This window comes from Pseudonaja textilis, chromosome 1 (assembly GCF_049901715.1).
Source record: "Pseudonaja textilis isolate UNSWEBS1 chromosome 1, rPseTex1.2, whole genome shotgun sequence".
NCBI lineage: Eukaryota > Metazoa > Chordata > Lepidosauria > Squamata > Elapidae > Pseudonaja > Pseudonaja textilis.
The window spans coordinates 109568776-109592231 of NC_141990.1; the positions used below are offsets into that span (position 1 = coordinate 109568776).

Here is a 23456-nt window from a genome sequence, read left to right on the forward strand (position 1 = left end):
CTGTGCCTGCCCATTCCACAAGATCTGACAGTGTGAGTATGCTTCAGGTCCCATCCATGAAAAAAGGACTTTATAGGCAGCAGTCCACACTTATTTTGTACCTGAAAGCCTATAGGAAGCTAATCAGGGGTGGGAATTCTATAGAACCGGTTCGGACCGGTTCTATAGAATTGGTTGTTATGATTCTGTGCAATTCTGAGAACCGGCAAATTGTGTTCCTGGCTGACCCTGCCCCTCTCCATCCACCCCTCCCCACCCCACCTTATCGTGCATGCCCAACATCGCTGACTGCGTTCGTCCCTACCCAGGTTTTTTTTATCCTGACGATCAGCAGTTCCTATGATCAGCTGTGCTAGGATTCCCCTGCTATCTTATTGCTTCGCCCAGGAGGCTTTCCTGAGGCCCAGGAAGGCAAAAAATGGAGGGGGGGCGCAGCAGCAGCACCTCCCTGTGCTCCAAAATGCCCCCCAGGAAGCTTCCCTGGGGACCAGAAGGGCCCAAAATGGAGCATTGGGGGCTGTGTGCCCCCTCCAGGCTCCACTTTTTCTTCCTGAGCCCCATGGAAGCCTGGGAGCAAAAACGACCCCCAGGAGGCTTCCCTGAGGCCTAGAAGGCCTCAAAACTCAGTGGGACGGGTGCTGCCCACCTCCTGGTTCCATTTTTTTTCTTCCTGAGCCACAGGGAAGCCTTCTGGGAACAAAAACGTCCCCCCCAGGTGGCTTCCCTGAGACCCAGAAGGCCTCAAAATGGAGCATGGTGGAGTGCTGCAAAAAAAAAGAAGCCATGCACACCCAGTCACATGGCCATGCCCACCCAGTCACATGGCCATGCCCACCTAGCTATACCCACCTAGCCATGCCCACAGAACCAATTGTTAAAAAAATTTGAATCCCACTCCTGAAACTGATATAGCTTGCAACATATCAGTGTTATACATTGCTATTAGTATTGCAGTTAAAAATAATTTGAACAGCCCGAAAGAGGAATCAGATCTTTCAACCCATAAACATAAAATGAGTAAAGTGCAATATTTCCAAAAATGCCATCAGCTGGCTATTTCATAATGAAAATTACTCACACATTGATTTTCTTATTTTAATAATTTAAATGAAAGAGCTGAGAAATTTGAAGTTTCTTTGAAAGAAAATGGACCAAACTATAGGTGATATTTGGCTCAAACATATATCAGAACTGTTTGGATATTTTGGGGTGACTGCCATTTGCCAACTAAGTATTATTGGTGGTGTGAGCAGTGAAGGAACTAGAACAGTTATCTTCTCCTATGAGCTGCTCAGAGCATCCAGTAGTGGGAGGTGCTTCAGTCTCTGCATTGTTAGGCTGCATTGTTAGGAGGTTGTTACGCTCCTCCTCCTTCCACGTGACTCCTCCATAGCATTCCCCAGTTTTAGCTCAGCCTCGTGCTAAACAGGCAGTGCTTTAACTTGCTCCTTGGCCGAACCACCACTTCGATCTAAAGATTCCTATTTTGATTCTCTCTTCAGGTTTGATTCGTTTTTTTCTCTCCCCTTAGCCTCTGCACTATTGTCTTTTGGGTCCATTTATACATCTTGGGGAAGCGCTGTTGCGCCCCCAAGGAGGGCAGCGGGAGGCTCTGTAGCGGCTTCGCGCAACCTCCCCATAGCCAGAAATAGTGCCTCTGCCTCTTTAAAAGCTGCTGCGTTCCCTTTTGCCTTTCCAGCAGCCCCGTTGTTCTAGCAGCTTGCATTTTGTTGCTGAGAGTCATGTCGCTGTTTTCCCCCCCCTCGAACGGCGATTTTAGCTTATTTTGGATATTCTCTCCCTTCTCTCCCCGTCTCCATTCTTGGAGTTTTTGGTTTCGTTTTCCCCAAAGGGAAGAGGCCACTGAGCATTACCAGAGCTATCTACACTAGCGGATGCCATTTTTTTTTTTTTAAAGGGTGGCCCTTTTTTTCTCATAACTTACTGTACTGTGGGTGAATTTTGACTCGTAACAGAGGGATTCCCTTAGATCCTCTGAGTCTTTTAACCTCCTTTCTCTAGCGATTTGTACTTGAGGTTACCTTGTTCTCACTGAATCTTGTTGGCTTAATCCCCACAGCTTCCTCAGTGGCACAGCAGCAGGCACCTAGGCCTTGTCTGCCTGTGCAAGTAGGCTGCTGTAGGCCCCATTCTTATTCCTACGGGCCTCAGACGTATCGAAATTTGGCTAATTGGTTGACTTTCTCTCAATTTGTGTTACAGGTATACTGTGGCTCCTTTACTGCAGTACCTTTTTCATTCATAACTCAATATTAGTATTAACTTACAATAGTAATACTAATAATTTTAACAATATCAACAGTAATTATAATATTAATAATATATTCTGTACAGTATAATATTGTAATTCATTACATTATTATCACTGAGATACGACTCCTTCTATATATGGTTATATACATATTTTGTATGGTTTGCGGACCTTCGCAGCCTCTCGGTAGCTCCTCCTTGGAGGATTCCACCAGACAAGATCTCACTATCCCAGGGGCCACTCCAACACCCGGACCCTCAATGGCTTCAATTGACCGTCTGGAGGTTGAGCGGAGCAGATTAAGAGCAAGAAGCTCTCCACCAAAGTCATTAGCACTATTCTAGCTGCCAGGCAACCCTCAACCATCCGTATTTACAATGCTACATGGTCCATTTTCTGCAGATGGTTTAGTAAATCTCAAATAGACCCTACTTCACCTTCTGTAGCTCAGATCTTGGAATTCCTGCAGGAGGGACTTGATAAGGGACTATCCCCTAATACGCTGAAGAGGCAGGTAGCAGCGCTAGCATCAGTTATTTCCTGCCAAGTTTTCAGCTCCCTCTCTCATCACCCTCGCATATGCTCTTTCCTTAGAGGGGCTACCAATCTATGTCCCCCAGCAGTGCACCGTTATCCCACTTGGGACCTTAACAGAGTCCTTCTTTCTCTCACCAAAGAACCATTTGAACCATTGAGGGAGTCAAGTCTCCAATTTTTGACGTATAAGGTAGTTTTCCTGGTAGCCATCACCTCCGCTCGTCGCATATCGGAAATCGCAGCCTTGTCTGTCAGACAAGACCTCTGCGTTTTTCATACCAGTCGGGTGGTTCTCCGTCCCGATCCCTCATTTATGCCCAAGGTCAACTTGGCCTTCCATAGAGCACAGGAGCTCATCCTTCCAAACTTCTGTCCCAGGCCTTCACAGGAGAGGGAAAGGCAATGGCACAAGCTTGATGTTAGGCATGCTCTGCGAATATACATCAAGCACACTCAGTCCTTCAGAAAATTGGAAGCTTTATTTGTTTACTTCCAGCCCAAGACACAGGGTCATAAGATATCTCCATCCACCATAGGCCGTTGGATAAGAGCAACAATAGCTAGATCATATCAGGCTCAAGCCCTACAAGTGCCTAGAAGCATCACTGCTCACTCAACTAGGAGTGCGGCGACCTCGGCGGCTTGGGCCACTCAAACACCAATAACCAAAATCTGCCGGGCAGCGACCTGGGCCTCCCCGTCACCCTTCATTAGGCACTACGAAATTGATGTGTTTGCCTCCGCGGAGGCTGCATTTGGCAGACGGGTCCTGCAACGGGTTCTTAGGGACCTCGAGGAGATTCTGAACCAGATGGAGTCCCTCCCGTAGGACAGGCCAAGCTTTGGTATGTCCCACTACTGGATGCTCTGAGCAGCTCATAGGAAAAGGGGCGTTGGTACTTATACGCCCGTTCTCTTTGAGCTGCGAAGAGCATCCAGCCCCACCCCTTTTTTTTCCATCTGGTGGGCTTTTTGTTTTGGCCAATGAACCTTTCTAGGTAACAAGGATGAGAGCACTTATTCCTCTCGTCTTCGCAAAACTGGGGAACGCTACAGAGGAGTCACGTGGAAGGAGGAGGAGCGTTCCTCAATTCAAGCTCAGCCTAACAATGCAGAAACTGAAGCACCTCCCACTACTGGATGCTCTTCGCAGCTCAAAGAGAACGGGCGTATCAGGTAAGTACCAACGCCCCTTCTAGAAAAGAAAGAATAAACATATGACCAGCAAATACAGGCCAGGTACACATACTGTATTCTAAGCATGTTAATGTGATTTGTTTATATTTTACTTAATATGTTGTGGGAATTGAACCATGCATAGTTTGTTTAATGCATTACAATTCAATAACAATGAAGTTATTAGATTACTTGTTTTCTTTTGCAAAATTCTCTACACTTTTTATCCTTCTCTATTCACTCTGCATTTTCTTCAAGAACATTAGGAGCCAGAAATATCTTAAGGAGACTTACAGTGTACCTGATTGACTCCTGTCGTACTGTAATTCAGCAAATGTCTTCTTTTACAATGCAAATTTTAAAATTTGAGCATTTATAATTATGTTTATACATTTCAGAATTCAGGCATCTTTTCAGAGATATTTTCTTAATGAAACACAAGTGGACAAAAAAAATCAATGGGAGCAGGAGTGATTTCCAACTTCCTGTCAGCTTTCCCATTGATTTCCTTGTGGGAAGTTGACAGTGAATATCAGAAATCTTCCTTCCTTCCCTCCCTCCTTCCCTCCCTGTTCCTTCTTCCCTGCTCCTTCCTTCCTTCCTTCCTTCCTTCCTTCCTTCCTTCCTTCCTTCCTTCCTTCCTTCCTTCCTCTCTCCCTTCTTCTTCCCTCCCTTGCTCTAATGCAGTGGTCAGGGAACAGGGGTAAATTACCCCAAATGGGGTAAAAGTGAAAATCTGGGGGTAATGAGGAGGTTGCGCTGGCCAATGGCGGAACTATCGGCATAGCAGCAGTTATTAAAACACCCTTGAGGCAAATTTATCCCCTCCACCCCACCCTTGTTTCCTGGGTCGAAATGACTCCAGGCTAGATTCTGCAAGAGCCGCGCCGCCTGTTTTTAGGGGAAGGCGAGCTTCTGGCATAGGGCAGAGCATTTTGGGAAAAGGGACGCTTTCCCCGCGCTGCGATGACCGCACGCTTTTCGCGCGCAGTTTGTGTCACCGTGGCTCCCAAATATCATCCTCCTTCCCGCTTCCTCGCCCCAGGCCCTGCCTGCCTGCCAACTAGCCAGCCAGCCCGGCTCCCTCCCGAAGCCTCTCATCACTGCCAGGCACACAGGAAGCGAAGAGGCACCTGCAACTGCCGCCTTGGCCCCGAGAAAATTCCCAGAAGCCCTCGGGAAGCCTGGTGACATTTCATTCCCTGGAGCGAGCTATCCCGCCTTCTTCCCAGCCGCGGGGAGGGCACCTCCTCCCGCCTCGACCTCCAAATTATGTGTCAGCAGCCTGAGGTGGCCGGGAGGGAGAGGCCGGGAGGGGTAACGTCTGCGTTTATAAATTTTTTGGGGGGTAAGAGGTAAAAAAGTTCCCTGACCCCTGCTCTAATGGAATGTATGGATGATCTTGGGGAGTAAGGGGAAGAGATGCTGCTTTACGAAGCAATCACATAAGAGAGACAGGAACAGTCTAATGGATCAAGCAGTTCAAAATGGCACGTTTGTGCTTTCAGATTTGCAGGATTCTGCTAATAAAACCATACAATAAAGTACAACTAGTAGTGTTTCCTGTCTGGTTTACTGGAGAGAGCTAACATCAATCTTGTAACCCTGAAAGTACAAACTACCCACCACCATTTTTAACTGCTTGATCCAAAGAGAAACTTGCTGCATAGCTTCTTACCTATAGTGCAGTGATGGCTAACCTTTTTGTCGTCACGTGCCGAAAGTGCGTGCCCACACACATATGCATGCCTGCAACCATAATGCAATGGGCACGCAACCTCCTCTGCTTCCCTGCGTATGCGGCCCCCACGCATGCACTGTGTGCCTCTGCGCATGCATGCATGTCTCCCTTGTGCATGCGCGGCAGATACCCAACAATCAGCTGGCGCATGCGCAGTGGATCTATTCTGGGCGACAGCTCGAATGTCGGCATAAATGACTCTGCGTGCCACTTCCAGCATGCCTGCCATAAGTTCACCATCACGGCTATAGTGTATTGTTCTTAATTTTGAAGGCAGTAATATACAGCCTTCCTATTTAGAAAGAATAAACCTTCAAATATTGTATTCCATCTCCTATTAGCTCAGTCAGTCTGACCAATCGTGAAAGATTGGGCATTGCCAGCAGAGCTACCAATTCCCCATTTATGGTACAAAATGAACAGTTATTCTAGGAATTGTTGAATGAATGGTTCTTGAGGTCTGTGAGGGTTTGTTTTGGATTGGATCTTACCCAGTGTCCCTCCAAGATAGGCTAATATGTATGAAAAACAACTTTCTTATTTATCAAAAGCACTTTAGGACTTAACATCCCTGGACTGCATAGTTAGTACCTACAATTTCTGTGCATCAAGATGATAAACTACAAAATGGAGCTCATTGAATGTAATGGTAACAAGCACTTTTAGAAATGAAATAATGTTAAAAAGATTGAGGTCATCCACTGATTGCTAGTATGCTTTCCAAATTACATCCGCAATGTTTGATATAGTGTTGCAATGAAACCCTATAAAGAGGCAATTTCTTGGCTAAAGCCTCTTTCATTTCACTTGGATCTAAGCTTGGAAAGTTTGGAAGTGTTCCTAATGGAATAGGAACCTAACAGACACGTGAATGTGTGTGTGTGTGTGTGTGTGTGTGTGTGTGTGTATTTTAAAATCTAAATTGTAGCTGAATCCATTGTATGAGGCATTCAGATGAAAATCCTTTTTGGCAGCCTTGTCAGTGATTCACTATGCAGGTGCGTTTCAATTCAGTTAAGTAAACCACCACTTTAAATAGTCATTCAAATGAAGCATTGAAGTTAAAAATGGCATTGAAATGTTTGCTTTCCTTTTTTTTTTTTAACTCGCCATCTCTTTCTCCTTCTTTAGTGTCAGTCACTTACACTAGGAAGGGTGGGGAGAGAAAAAGAAAGAAGCAGATTGGGGCTTTGAAAAAGAGAGGGCCTTTTTAGGTGTACTATTAGACATAGATTGTGTAAACACTCTATATTTCAGTTTGCCTAAATCATAATTTATGTGGTTTGATTTAACAAAATCTTTCTGCAGGCACTGTTAATTAAGAATTAACATCTAAATTATTTTTTTGTGATTTTTATCTCTATGATACTAGCCTTATTGATCATTGTGCTTAGTGGAAAGGTGACTTGAATTTAGGCTTTGGTTTTATAAGAATACCTTATTTAGCAGCTGACTTATTTATTGACCATGTATCGTGACTTCTTTAGTTACAACAGTGGTGAAAATGTAACTTTAGGACCAATCTTTGCATTTACGACCTTTGCAAAGGAAAACTGAAATAAGATCATAAGCATAGTTGGAGTTTCACATAACAGTCACTTTATTTAATGACTGAGTTGCCTCTTTATAGGTCTTCAAATCATGGCTTGATTTTATTTTTATCTCAAGAATCATGGTTGCAATCTGGAAAGTATAGTAGGAATCAGGATCATCTCAATCTTTTTTATATTATTTCATTCCTATACCATTATGTTCAATGAATAGTTAAGTTTATATCCCAGAAGCAGCACCTTGAGAATTATTTTTCATGTTTCTATTGTAGCTAAAATGTGCTTAAACCATGAAAATTCAGATTCATGGTTTTAGGAAGATTTTTTTGGGTATTAGACTTCATATTTCTTAAGCAATCACTATTGGTCAAATCAGTCTAGTTCAAATTACAAGTAGTCCTTGAGTTACAACTGTAATAGCATAATAGAGTCTGCATATTATGGTCATAAATTGTGATGGTTATAAATCAAGTCATCCATGTGACCAACCTGATTTTGTGATTTTTTTGAGGCAGTCATTAAGCAAACACAGCAAAACTGTCATAAAATATGGGTTAGATGACCGCAGGATGCTGCAAATGGCAGCATATATGTGGGCTGGTTGTTGAGCATCTAATGTGATCAGGAGCAGCCAGCAGAATTTGAAATCCAAGTCATAACTACCCACCAGCAAGGTCTGTCATAACTTTGGTCGCTAAGCGAACGTGTATAAGTCAAAGACTACTTGCATAATTTTATAATTGAGATGTTTCTCCAGGATTCTTGGAAGAAAAATGAGGCACCAATGTAACAGTTATAGAAAAATACAGGTAGTCCTCAAGTTCCAATTACAATCAAGCCCAAAATTTATATTAAGTGAGAAACTTGTTAAGTGAGTTTTACCCATTTTACGACTTTTTTTGCCACATTTGTTAAGTGAATCTGTTAGATCTGGGAGGATGGTTCAAGAACGGAGGCAAGACTCAGATAGCAGCAACAGCTCTTTATTAATGACTTCAGATCTGAGCAACAATCTCAGCTGCAGCAGCCCCTTATATAGGGCTGACTGCGGCTAGGCAGCCAATGAAGGTGATTTGAGTTTGCCGCTCTTGGCAGGGCCAATTGCGGCAGCCTGTTTACTGGCCAATCGCATCAGTCTATGGCAACCAATCACGATCGGCTATCAGCGGGCCAATCAGAGTTGCAGGCTTTCGAGCCTGCTAGTTCGGAACAGAATCATGCAATTGTTGAGTTAGTAACACGGTTATTAAATAAATCTGGCTTTCCCATTGACTTTGCTTATCAGAAGGTCGTAAAAGGGGATCACATAACTCCAGGACACTGCAACCATCATAAATGTGAGTCAGTTGTCAAGCATCTGAATGTAAATCACATGATCATGGGGATGCTACAAAGATGATAAGTGTAAAAAATGATCATAAGTCACTTTTTTCAGTACCAATGTAACTTCTAACAGTCATTAAATGAAACGTTCAAGTCAAGGACTACCTGTATTTAACATTGGGCATATATGTTACAATAATTGTCTTTTGGACATTTTACATAGAAAAGTTGAATGTTGTAGAAACAAAATCCTGGTGTCATAAATTTTCATCACTAATGAAAGTCAATTTATGAGCTTTTCTTTTTATCCTCAATTATTGATAATGGATAGAGCAAACAGTGTTTGATTTATCAACAACCAGGCTGTTTTCTCACTGATTGGTTTATTTTTACCTCTGGGTATCTGCTTATGATGTATATAAAGTCTACATTACTGGAAAACTAGGGTTAGTCTCACTTAAGAAGGGAAATATTTCATAAACAAGACATTTTAAAAAAGTTTATGTGATATGCAGTTGATTGTAACTTTGAATTTATTCTAATGATTAAATTTGAATTTATTCATGTAAAAGTGTTACTTACAACACAAGGAAACTTTATATAAAGAGAAAGTAGAAAAAAGCTCTATTGTTATCCTGTGGAATTTTGTTATGTAAATGATTTTGTGAGATGCATAGGACTACCCTGATTTATAGAGGGAAAAAATATTGTGAATCATAGTGATATCAGAAGGTCAAAAGGAAGTTGTTTCTCATCATCATCCAGCTTAGTGTGGTTTATTCAAAAGTGGAAAAGACTTGTCAGAATAGCAATATTTCTTTCCTGTGGTTGGATATGTTGAATGTTTAATTTTCATTTGTGACTACTGCCCTACTAGTGCTTAGAGAGATCGGATCTGTTCTACTTTAACTTCATTTTAAATTAAAATAAAGTTAAAGTAGAATAGACTTAAAACACAATAGCAAAATAATACTGGACATTGATTTACTCTTTTGATAGACTCCATATCTACATTTATTCTTTATAAGCACCTAGTTGTGTGCTTATTCTGTGGTTGTTGCAGTGCAGCTGGAAATTACGTAGGAGACAGTTGACTTCCTCTGAGACAGTTACAGGTGGCCAGATGTGGGTGGAGTGAAGGGGGAGAAGCTGTGGGAGAGGTACAACACCCACATCCTTTGGTATATATTGTAAGAATTGCTACTGTTTACTGCGATGTGTTTTGTGCTACAGCAACTTTGATCTGTGCTTTGCTTTCACTATTTACTTTTTTGGTTATGCCTGAGGTTTGGTTTGAAAATACTGTACCCCCCTCTTTTAAGTTAGTGAAACAGTTATGAAGTTACGGGACTTGGAATTCAAATACAGAAAGGATTTAATGCTTACTGTATTTGAAAAAGAAGATACTCAGTTCTGGTTGAACAAAATTGGACCTGATTTCTGCTAAGTTTGTAACCCTTTGTACCATATTCTTCAACTCTGAAGGGGTCCTGGACAGCATGAATATCATGTAAGTCTACAAAAAGTTCAAGAGAAAGAGGTGTCAACATGTATGTGGTGATCTCCTTTTAATATAAATCCTTTGATTGAAATTCTCTTTTATTTTCATTCGTAGCTTTCATCTACTTTGCAAGATCAGGATTGTCTCTGCATTGGAGACAATAGGTCCTTAGATGTTTTCAAGTAGCTTACATGTTCTCAAGTAGCTTTCTAAACAGTTTCCCCAGTATTTGGATATTCTACAGCTCCATAGAATATGCTGTGCCATGGAAAATTAGAAGGGTAGTTGTCTTGGCTATGCTCAGAACACCAAAATTATTGCTGTTTGTAAAGTTAACAGAGCTCTTCTTGAGAATTAAGATCTATTATAGTTTAATGCCAGTCTTAAATAACCACAGAAGATTGGTCAGATAAATTGGGAATAAACCATGTGCGTGGCCTTGGACTACTAATTTGAAAAATAGGATATAAATATGCATTTTCAGGTTTTCACAGAGAGTGATCTTTCTGTGGGGTTTGGGGATGGTTCCGAATGTTAATAGATGATGACAGTGTATATTGTGAGACCTTCTATTCTTCATTTTTAAATTTCAGCTGTTGGAGCAAGACTAATTAAGATCCATTAGGACTTAAATTGTTGTCGAATGCATGATTGATTGTAGTGTGAAATAATGCATATTGATAGACCATATCAGCAGGGTTTAGGGTTTTTTAAAGGAAGACATTACATATAAGTAAGTGGATGGCATTTTTTTCTTTGTACTCCGTGTAAATATCAGACGGACACATTATTTAGGAGTTCACAAATATGCTTTAAACAAAACAAAACAAAAACGTGTTTTGTAGTTCCCTGAGGATGAGAAACTCCAAAGCCTTAGCGGAGTGTTGCGCTCAAGTTGTTATGCTACTTGGGTAGTAGAACAACAAATAGTAGTAAAGGGATTCCTGGAAAAAAGAAACCTATATAATCCCTTGATAGAAGAAATACCGAAAGAAGCCTTTAATTTTTTTCAAGGTCATCCCAAAAAGTTCCAGGATGTACTTCCAAGCTGACAATATTAGAATCTGAAGATGGGTGTGGAAAGAAACCAAGCCAAGGAATTCAGAGTAGCATTCCTAGCACTCCCTCTACTTTTTCTTAATCACAACAACCTGAGAATGAGTAATTGGCCCAGATCCAAGGCCAATAAAGTCATTTTGGCACATAGGGAAAAACAGTACAACTATATTATTATCATAATCATCATCCCCACCACGGTCATTATAATTATTATCATTGTTATTTCATAACATCCAAAACCTGTTGCTTGAGGTAATTCCAGCCATAGTTTTATAGAAATTTTAGCTTTTTTTCTTCTTCCTTTTTAGGTATCTTGCACATGCAAATTTGTTGCAAGCCTTCCTGCTCAAAATTTTTTACAAATTCTCAAAAGGAAAATACTTATTCATTCCATTGTGCTTTTCTTGTTGCAGGAATATGTGCAATCCTATATTGCTGTTCACTATAAGCTTGTTGATGACAGCAGTGGAAAGGAATAGAAATCATAATTAAGCCTTTGTTTAACATTGAGCTGTCAGTTCCAAATCGTGTTAACACTTTTGCAGTTGTGTGGTAGACAGGGATGATGCCATTTTGGACACTAAAGAATCCTATTTTTATAGTACAAAGAAAATTATCTTTCATGTCATGGTTTGAATTCTATACCATGAAGCTTCTAGTTGACAGCTTCCTTCAGCTTCTAACCTTACTCTTAAGTTGTAAGGACTTTTATCACTCAACTACATCAGCTCCTGCCCTCTGCAGTCCTTTGTTTGAGGGGAGTGTAGTTATTTTTCATTAATACCTTTGCAGTCTGTGTTTTAAAACTGGTGGACTCACACATAGTGTGACTTAGTTTCTTTATAAACTGATTGTTGGGTCTAAATATTGATAGGCTATTAGTACTTGCCGGAACTTTATTCATTTATGGTCTTCAGTCTTTCTCATACAAAGGAAAATGTGTGAAAACATCTGATTTATCCTTCAATAGTTAGCAACTTTGCTTCAAGCCAGAAAACTTGAGTTTGCTATTCAGAGGTGTAATGAACCTGAATAATATGCTCTCTCTCTCTCTCTCTCTCTCTCTCTCTCTCTCTCTCTCTCTCTCTGTGTGTGTGTGTAAAGATTACAGCCCCTTTTCTCATTGCTATGATCAGAGAGCCTCTTTTACCTTTTAAAATTTTCTTGGAAAATCTTGTTGGGTCTTAATATTTTGCAATAAATTTTTCCATTTCTATAAATTTTGTTTCACAAAATGGGCCCAATCTTTCTCTTTCTTTCTACAGTATATAACCAATTTCTTAGTAGCCTGGAATACAAATATTTCTTGTGGTTAGATCTATTTTTGTTGAAAAACTTCTTTAAAAGCTCATAAAATAGAGAAAAATGCAATTTACTCTACAATAACATCAGTTGTTATTAGTGTTGTGTTGAAAAAGTGTTTTTATGTCATTATATAAGGCTTTCAGGCTGAAACAATGCATTATGGGGCATATTTATCTCTCTCCTTTAATAGGTTTTCTGACTGTGCTTGCTTGAGGCATATTTTAGACTTAAATGATCGTCCCATCTTCCAAAATGTTTATTTCAGCAATATCATACCATATGGACATTGAAAACTTGATATTTTCAGTCTGTTCAGTTGCTTGCCTTTCATTGCACTTCTTTCTGTATAACATTTGTGTTGGCCTCAAAAAAAAAAAAACTCCCTTGCACTCTTTCATTCTTTGCTTGGTTATTAACCTGCAGTTTAATTTTTTATTGTCCAAGTTCAGATTATTTTTTTTGGAAATATTTAGCAGTCACCTATGTATAAAGAAAGAAGAATTATATTTAATTTTAAAGTCTATATCTAACAATCTACTTAGGAGGAAGACTTTTACTACTTAGCTAAATATCAAAGTTCAGAGAATCAAGCTAATAATACTGAAAAAGTAACACCCAACACTTGTATGTCGTTTTCATTTCTACTTACTATTTAGTGCAAGGGTCTTCAAACTTGGCAAGCTTAAGACTTGTGGACTTCAACTTCCAGAATCCCTGAGCTAACATGACTGGAGGAGGAATTCTGGAAGTTGAAGTCTACAAGTCTTAAAGCTGTCAAGTTTGAAGACCCCTGATTTAGTGCATCAGGATTGGTGAGCTTCAGAAATAGCTGTTATATCGCTTGTTTCCAACACTGTGCAAAGATTATTCTGGCTGCAGTAAGAATTTGCGGTATTATATATTTGACATTTTTAGGAATTTGTCTATTAAATATCCCCAATAGGAAGAATTCTGGTTTTAATTAAATTTGCTCCACCGTTATTTCCTCTAACCATTTTTTTATTCTGTGCCAGTATCTTTGGGCTTCAGTGCAGGACCACCACATATGAAAAAATGTTCCCTGTTTCTTTTTACATTTCCAGCAATTTGGATTCATGTTAGGAGACATTTTCGCTATTTTCAAGGGTGAAAGATGCCATCTATAAAACATTTTATAGGCATTTTCTTTATATGCTGCTGATCTTGTAATTTTATTATTCCTTGTCCAAACCTTTTCCCATTCTAATAATGTAATGCTACATCCTATGTTTCTGTTCCAAGCTATCATGTTGCCTTTGACTACTTCCTCTTCTAATTCCATCTCTAATAAATAATTATAAAATTTAGTTATATTTTTTTTATCTGGACCTAATAAAGTTTTATCTAATTGTTGTGCCTTAGTATAAATTCCAAAAATTTTCTTGTCCTGGCTATATCTATTTTGAATTTGCAAGTAAGCCCACCAGTCTACTTGGTTATACAGAAGATAACAGTGCAGAGATGGACAAGTTAACCTGAGCACTTAAGGAAAAAGAAACATCAGAATATTATAGAAGCTGGGAATGCTGGTAAAATTGGATAGAACAAAAATAGAAAATATATTAGTAAACAGCGTAAAATGTAAAAGAGGTAGTAATTATATATTCACAATAAGATATATTTGTAAATGTATCACCAATATTGATAACAAACAAGGAACCATAGACTGTCAATAGTAGAATTGTTAGTTTTTAATCATTTTCTTTTTTTCTATTTCTTTTTTTCTTCTTCTGTGTGTTGTGTTTGTTTGATATTTTGGTTTTGTAATTAATAAAGTTTGTTTTTTAAAAAAAGAAATAGCTGTTATATCAAGTAACAATTTCAGAGTAGCTACGGTATTTGTTTTCACTGTACTTTTACTTAGTCAGAATGTTATTGAATAGCATAGAATTTGCTGAGCAGAGCTTGAAACTGAAGTACGTTGGTTGAAATCCTACTTTAGCCACACTCTAGTATATATACTAGAATTCATAGGAGTTATTCAAAGCGATACTTTGATTGAATGAACTTCAAATAAAAGGTATTATGTATCTCAAAATAGCCGTACTAAAAATATCTAGGAGTCCAAGTTATGACAAACTCAAAATTGAGACATAGAAATAATATAAATTTGTATATGGTTATTACTATACAGATTATGTAATTATGTTCATCCCATAAGTAAGGTATAAGGGGATTTCTATAAAATAAGTCATATGGGAAGAGATGGTCAATAGTTTTTTCCCCCAAACAATTTAAGAATGTTCTATGACTAGCACTTTAAATTATGCTAATAAACCAATTGGCAGCACTATGTTGTTGCAATGGCCTGTTAGTTCTAGTCTAAGTTTTATAAGTTGCATTTTGTTCCAAAAGAAAGCAACTTTCCTGAGTAACTTTCAAGGACTACCAATAAGCTCTTGTCATAATTAATAACAACAACAGTAATAATTTATTATGTGGCAGGTGTCTGTCAGTTTGAATTCTAAAGTCCCAGAGTACTTTGGCTTCTTCATTTTCTGCTGCTTTCTCTACTTTATGGTCCCTTGTTGCAGGCAAATGGTATTTCTTGCAGAACTTCCAATGCACAATTGTTGTTGTTTTGTCATGCCATTTGTAGTCAGTCTATGTCATCTTGCAGCAGCTAGCCTGCCACATAACAACTCAGAGTTAACAATTGTTGATAAGAAAGACAAAAAAGTGTGGATAGTAGACATTGGCATTACCTGGAGACAGCAGAATAGAAGAAAAAGAACTGGAGAAAATCGCAAAATGCAAAGACCTGCAAATAGAAATAGAACGACTGTAACAAAAGAAATCAAAGGTACTACCAGTAGCAATAGGCACTTTGGATGCCAACCTGAAACAATTGAACCACACTTGCATTGACATTGATATTGACATATTCACCATCATCAGCCAATTGCAAAATACAGCTTTACTTGGAACTGCTTGACAGGTGGACAAAAGTGTCAAATCTGGTCTGAACATCTGGCTGACTGTGTGACGAACCATAATTTATTAAAGTTGTATGCTCCCCAATTCCCCATAAGATGAAATGAGGCAACTAATTCTTCTTTGCCACTGGCCTCAGTGAATGTAATGTAGGTGTGAACATGCTCCTGGATTGATTGGTTTTCCAAGAATTACCAAAACAAAATAAAGCTATTCCTAATCAGAACTGCCATTTTGGACATTAAAAAGGAAGGCTAGCTCAAGAATACCTTTAAAATTACACTGGAGTTTTCAAAAGCAGTGTGATTTAATTTATAATTTCATGATTTCCTATTGTTTTGTGGGAATTAAACCACAAATAATGTCTCATCATTTTCTCACTTGAATATCCTGAATGCTTGTGTCCAACAGATAGTATGGTATAGGCAGTGCTAATTACACAAAAATAAAATGAGAAATGTACTGAAAAATAAATCCTATAAATGAAGTAGATTGTTAGCGACATATAGAAGGTATTGTCCAGTCATGGCTTAGTTATTAACGCAAGGATAAAAGGATTATGTATAAAATGTTCAAATAAGGAAATAATTTTTCACAAGGTTAAAAAAAGATTGATGACCAATTATTTTAGTAAAAGCCATAAAAATGATTTATTTTTGGATTTTAATTCCTATCTTATATCTTATATCTTCTATAATAGCAATATTAATTTATTTATTTTCAAACTGCCCTTCATTTTTTATTTTTGCACTCACAAATCATAAACCTTTGCCAAAGAAAAAGGAAGAACAACTCTTTTACTGTATATCTGTTATTTTTTTCTTTGTTGTCTTAGGAAGAATTTTCATTACAGTCTTTTCCTTTGTCTTCTGTATAGATACATTTTTGCTGGTCCACATTGCATTACATTGCATTTCAGGAGATAGCTTTATAAATTAAGAAATAAGTGTTTCTCTATTTTTCTTTTTAAAAAATGAAACCTGTACTCTAAGAAATTGGCCCTGTTCAAATAGACTTATTTGGTAATACACATGTCTCTGACTTCTAAACATCATCTCAGATGCCAGCCAGGCCATACTTTAATTCTAAAACTGGTGATAGTGCTCCATCCCATGCCAGGCGCTAGAGTGTTATTGGCTAGGAAATCTGTGTGTAGCTAAATTGGGAATTCCTCTAGTTTACTTCTCTCAAAATAGCTCAGCAACTCAGCTCATAAGCTTTTGGACTCTCCCATGATTCCAAGTTTTTTGTAGAAAGAACTGAAATGCTGCTATCTTGAAGCTGGCGTTTGTGAGTCCTAGCATTCTTACTTCTGTTGCTTGTACCGTGTATGTGTGTATTTATATATTAATATTTCAAGCAATGTTCTCCAGAAATTTAAGCTTCTGAAAACATGATAGTGAATGGTTTTAACAGGCCTGTGAAATTCTCTCCAAATGTGGTTTGATATTTAATAGGCTCAGTGGTATGATCTAACAGCTAATGTATTTGGTTTCTTATTACCAGCCTCATGAGATTTATGGATTCCTTGCCTGCCTCTCATCCCCTCTTTTAATAGAGTGGTTTGCCAGAATATGTTATGTTGACTATGGTAGGATCGGGGATAGACTTATTTATTGGAAAAGGGGGTTAAAAAGGAATCAGCCAAATATTTGTAAATCCTGCAGTTCAATGAATTTTCTTGTCGAGAAGAAAGCTTCCAAGGTGTTTGTGATGTGTGTGTGTGTGTAATTTAAGTGAATAAATTAATAAATTAAGTGCTTAAATTTGGTGTGGAGATGGGGGCAGTCTAATGATTGTACCATTCATTACTTTTGTATGGTACAATGCCAAGTACACTACAAACATTTCCTTTTCTTCTTGGATTTATTGAAATACATAGAAGCTATATGGTTTTAAAATGCCACTGGGAAGATTCAGGAGATACACCAAATTTAAAGATAGATGCTGGTCATTTATTAATTTGTTCTGCATGATTCCAATATCTTGAAAAAAGATTACTAGGTCAGTTCATAATTCAGTTGAGAACCTTTTGAGGATAGAAATATTCTTAAATTTCTGTTTTACACCAGCTTCATCTTCTATTGTACAGTTGTATACTTAAGAAAATTAAAGAGAAAGAGAAAAGCATGAAGAAGGGTTTTCAGAATGGCTATTAGACCTGAAAAAATGGGTAATGTTGAAACATGTCAATCTCTCTTGGCAGCTTCAGAACACAAACTTGTTGTTGTTGTTTTATTTCTGGATTATGATTTGAAATAAATCCATTTTTAAGATACTTTGGTCCTGAAAGAGAAATCCTCACAGTGGATCTTGTTATGTATAGAATGAAATTCTGAAAAACCTTTTAACAAGATTAATGTACAGTATCTAAATATTTATAAAACTTAAATGAGATTATGTTGCATTGAGAATATTCCTGTATTACGTGAGTATGTTCTGGTATTGAGTCATTTTTATTTAATTTCTCTTGCTTATTTAACCTTATACTTTAAAGCAATAAGCTACACATTTGCATGATTGCCTGCTTATGATTACTGTGGGGCTAATTGCATTAAATCAGTTGTTCATAGATGCAGAGTATATTAATAGTTGAAGAAAACTGGTATCTTTATAACCCGCAATTTGAATTGCTAACTGAACTTCTGCATTAAACTGTGTTGGGGTAATGTAATTTAGTATTGTGATGAAGCAAATTAGTAAAGCAACATTATTGGCTAGGATTCAATATAGCATTTCCTTACTTAGTGGTACTATCTTATTTGTAGCAAAAGTATATATGTCCGTTGAAAGTATTTTGTGTGCAATTTATGCACGGAGTTACAGCATCTTAGTAAACATTTTCTTGGAACCAGACTGCACCTGAAAAATGCCCACTGGCATTAATATTTATTTGGTCAAATAAAGATGGAAGCAAATTTAGAGGTTATCTGGGAATGTCACCTTTAAGTTTCCTTTGTTTAACTACTAAATAAGTTTCTGTGATGTACCAAGAAATAGAAATATTATAGAATGGGATTAAGAGAACTAAAATTCAGCATTAGGAACACACACACCCTCAAAGATGAATTTCTTTTAGATTAAATAATACATGATTAAATAATACATATCGGAAGAATAAGAGTAATCACATATAGGTAGTCATTGTTTCACAACCATTCGTTCAGCAATGATTCAGAGTTATGACAACACTGAATAAATACTACCGATGCTCAGTCCTCAAACTAAGGATCATTGCAACACCTGAATGCTCGCATGACTTAAAATTCAGGTGCTTGGCAACTTGTCCACCATTATGACTGTAAGGGGCACTTTAATTGCCCCTCCACCTACTCTTGCTCTGCCTTTTTGGTTGCCCTGTGTTCCACCATCCTCAACACCCTTGCTGTCCTACACTGTACTCTGGTCCCCTCCACTCGCTATACTCTGCCCCACCCGCTGCCTGCATTTTGCTGCCTTCACTCTCCTGCTCTCTGCCCCACTCCTCTACTCCTTGCACTCTGCCAACACTGCTGCTCCCAGCTGACCTTCACAATCTTGCTCATGCTGCTAACAAAGCACCTGCTGACAAGGTTCATGGCCGGCCAATGCCTCACAGAGGGCAGGCTGCCCCTCCTCCTCAGCAGGATGAAGAAAAAAATGGTGAGCTGGACATGGCAGGAACAGCAGAATGTGGGGCAGGAGAATGGGGACGAGGGGGAAGTGCAGGTAGCAGACTTCAGGGCAACCAAAAGGACAGAGATGGAGTGGGGGAGATAGCTGGGTGGTGGGAATTGAAGTAGAGGCAAGCATGGCCACCCCATTGAGGAGATGTACAAGGTTGTTTCAACCACAGGAATAACCACCACAACCTGGACTACCCAACTGCCATTGTTAAGCTGGTCATGTGATGTTTTGCCTAATGACTATTTTTCTAGGGTCATTAAGTGAGGACTTTCTGCAAGTAAGACTGTCCTTCTCTGTCTTACTGCCAGTTGTTGAGAAGAGAGTGATTACAACACACTGTCATCTTTTTTAAAGAATTGTCTCAATTTTTGCCAATGAATAGGTAGTTTGGGAATGCACTACCATTTATACAGAAGGAAAAATTTTCTTTTAATACGTAAGCACGAGCAGAAATTTTCACTGATCAGCTGGTTTTTTCTCTAGAGCTTCCTGAGAAAGTGCTTGGAAAGGTTGGGAGACTTTCTGAAACCATATGGGAAGCATTGCAAAAATGTTGTAATAAAGAACAAGCTCAAAATGCCCTTATCTTTTAGTAGACCTCTGCCAATTCCATGAATTGTTTGATCATTTCGCCTTTTGCTTTTGAAAATTAATTGTTACTCTACTGATGGAGTGAGCTTTATAGGCATGTAAATTTTATAGATGTCCATGTTATATATTCAGTTTTGTTAAATTCAGTCATTATAGAGTTAATAGTTTAATATGTTACATGTGTTAATTTGCTGAATAACGCAAAGATGTTTGTGTTATCACTAATACACTGCTGCGCAGAAGCTTACTTTGCATATATGTAAGCTCTGCTTGAATTGTCACAGCACCAATTAAAATTAGCATCTTCCCCCCCCACCTTGCATTGGTGCAAGAGGTAAATTATTCAGTGCATCTGGTAAAATGAAATCCAAACCCTGAAAATGCATATTACAATAGGATATCTGTGTATTAAGATGGCACATAACTGTTGGATTTTGCTGCAGTAGGTGAATTCAGCTCCCACTTTATGAAAACTATTTTTTTCTTTTGCAAACGAAAAAGAAACTATTCTTTCTGCACAACAATAATCCAACAGATAGGTTGGACTGAGAACGACTATTTAGACTTGTTCATTCTATTTTTGGTTTGTTAATGTATTTTATCATTATTTGTTAAAGTTTGAAAGACATTAAAATAAACAGAAGTTTTAAGATTCTGTTTTTGAACTTATCCGCAAATGTCCAGTTTACATTAATTATAACTTAAACAATGGCTCTAAGACAGGGGTCCCCAACTTCTAGGCTGCAATCCACTACCAGGCCTTGAGCCTTTCAGAACCAGGCTGTGGAAGTGGCAGGCGAGCACTTGTGTCTGCACTCTCACTAGCAGGAGCAGCAGGCAAGCATGTGCACATGCACTTCACTTATGCAAGTGGGCATGTGTGCCCTGGCACTCACGCAAATGGAGTTGCACACATGTGCTTGCCCACCGCATGCGGAACCTTCCCCTTTTTGTCTCCCCACCCCAGGCCAGTCTGCAAAGCTGAAAAAAATGGGGAACTCTGCGCTAGGATAGGCGTATAAAAATTTTCAGGATGTTTTCCTAAGAATCAATTTATCAATTTTTCTAATATAAATCTTGATTGGTACAATTTCTATATCAGTTGAAGAGGGAAGGAATCACATTAAATGTGTGTATTTTTGTGAACATTACTCATAATGTTTATATTTATTTTGTTTAATACACAGTCTTAAAATGATAGATGATGTAGCAATTTAGACATTACATTAATAGGATGTATATAATGGTATTTATGTTAGGCTAATATCTTGCATGTTTTGGGATGGATTAAGGTAGTGCTCTTCCTCTCCTATTCTAAGAACAGTTATGGTCTTAAATAATTTGAAATATAATTGTAAAATCCATCTGCTTTGCTCAAATTGGTCTTCATAAATTATGTTTCTTCCCAATCCAGTTATCAGGTTGCTCAGATTATCAAGTTGCGTTTATTTTGTTATACTTTTAATTTCTGTGACCCACCTTGACTGTTAGAATAAATGGAAATTTGGGAAATAAATTCAATAATAAGCAATGTATTTTAGCTTGATTGGATTCTATGGAAGTTCCTCTTTCAAAGCTAAGAAAATGAACAATTTATTTAGAAAAATAAAAATAGGTTCAAGTTGCACATGTTTTTATTAGCGGAAGAGTTTGAAACAGTCTCATTTCCTATTTCATCAGTTACCTTATGGTTTGCAATTCATCTAATATCATTTGTCTTTGCTGAGATTGAATTAAGTCAAGCTAGTTCAATATTCTAGTTCTATTGGTTTGTTAATAATTTACAATTATTACAACATTTTAATGATTTGGAAATTATTCTGGCATTCATTTTCAGTTTTAAATAAACAGGCAATTTGAATTTAACTGATCAGAATAAGATATGGACAGATCTTGTTTATATGGTTAATAATAATTGATACAATTCAACTCTATTAAATAATTTTCATTAAATTGTATACAATTCCTGAGGTATTTTTTCTTAGCATTGGATCCTGAAATAATGCGTGCAAATTAGCATGCATTTATTTGAGAATTCACAGGAATACATATAAAGCCTTTATTTTTTACCCCTAGGTTTCTGTGGTTAAGATGATTTTTTACTTCATTCCCCCCTTCCTTTCCTTATGCATAGCTCAGAAACCTCATAGAGTGCCTTATAAATTAGACCAAGGATGTCAGCGAGTCTGTGATTATTTTTTGAACCTAAGATTGGAAGTAAAGCAATAAAAAGCATAAAAGCAAGTAAAGAGACAGCAACAGAAAACAGTAAAGACAGCATAATTTACTCTGTGGTTAAAATTCATTGTATCTGTATTACAATTTTTAAGGAAAGTATGTACACTATATAGTTTCCCTTATGCAATCATCATGTTTTCTGTTAGCATACTTTAATGATTTATTTAAACAAGACAAAATCTTCAGTTGGGTCTAATCCCATCTCTTAAATACTTAAGTGGTAAGAATAGAATTTCAACATTACACAAATTTTGTAATAATTACAGAAAGAATTTAAAATGATAATTTTTATGAGGTAGAATTTAATATTCTTGAATCAATTGTTTTCCATTAACCAGATAAAATATAATGAATTACAGCAGTGGTTCTCAGTTTTTTCTTTATCACGGACTCCCTTTAAAAACCTTTGTGGCAACAGACTATGGCCAAAACTTAACTCAAGATTTAAATCATAACATTTATTCAAGGTTTTGTGGATCTCCTGTGATGACATCATGGCCCCCCAGGTGTCTGCGGACCATAGGCTGAGAACCACAGGATTACAATAAAGCAGCAGGTTCCCAGGAAGGACAGGATTAAGATAAGATAGCATAATCCAGGTCTGGATCATGAGAAGGGGGAGAGATTTAGGATAGTCATTCCCTAGAATCTCCCAGGCAATATATGCATTAGGTTAAAGTAGAATAGGCTTAGTGTGGCAAGAATAGAATAACAGACATGGAAGCAGTGGTTGGATTCAAAAAATTTTACTACCGGTTTTGTGGCTGTGGCTTGGGAAGGATACTGTAAAATCTCCAGTCAGAGGTGGGATTTGCCGGTTCTCCAAACTACTCAAAATTTCCTCTACCAGTTCTCCAGAACTGGTCAGGACCTGCTGAACAGCACCTCTGCTTGGAAGGGACATTGGAGGCCCTCTAGTCCCCCTGCCTAGGCATGAAACCCAATATCAGGCTGTCAAACTCCCGGCTCATGGGCCAGGTGCATCATGGATGGTCCATGCCCGCACCTGATTTAGCGAAGGGGGGAAAAGTCCTGATACATCAAGTGGTAACGACATGAGTTTGACACCCCTGCCGTATATTATTCAGGCAAATGGTTATCCAATCTCTTCTTAAAAACTTCCAGTGTTGCATTCAAAACGTCTGTATATAGGTCATAAGTAAATAAAGAACTGAAATTTTGCTGATTATTTTTTATTGTTCTTGACAAAATAAATTTTGTTACGGAGGAAATTCAACAAATATTTTTGTTGGTTATAATTTGAAGGGAAATTGTCATTTATGTTTGCTACCCGTGAGTTGTTCCAGGTGCTACTTCCTAATCAAGAAATAACCCAAAAGCTATGCTTAGTTGATTGTATATGAATTGTTGCATGCAGCAGCTTTTTCCCCCCACAATTTAAAATCTATCTATCATTAAGTGTTGTATCCTATGATTCTTGACTCTTGATGAATGTATCTTTTCTTCTATGTATACTGAGAGTATTTGCACCAAGACAAATTCCTTGTGTGTCCAATCACACTTGGCTTATAAAGAATTCTATTC

General features: G+C 38.1%; 1 protein-coding gene and 1 long non-coding RNA gene across 3 annotated transcripts in view; one reads left to right on the forward strand and one right to left on the reverse strand.

Annotated features, from left to right (window-relative positions):
- BACH2 (BACH transcriptional regulator 2) overlaps window positions 1-23456 on the forward strand; it is a 175915-nt gene that overhangs the window by 19835 nt on the left and 132624 nt on the right. The gene's annotated exons all lie outside the window — the stretch shown is intronic.
- The window catches only part of LOC148127757 (uncharacterized), a 149461-nt gene that overhangs the window by 461 nt on the left and 125544 nt on the right, over window positions 1-23456 (reverse strand). Inside the window, exon 2 of the long non-coding RNA XR_015739712.1 lies at window positions 15188-15243. This is a non-coding gene — a long non-coding RNA (uncharacterized LOC148127757). The remainder of the gene's footprint in view (window positions 1-15187; window positions 15244-23456) is intronic.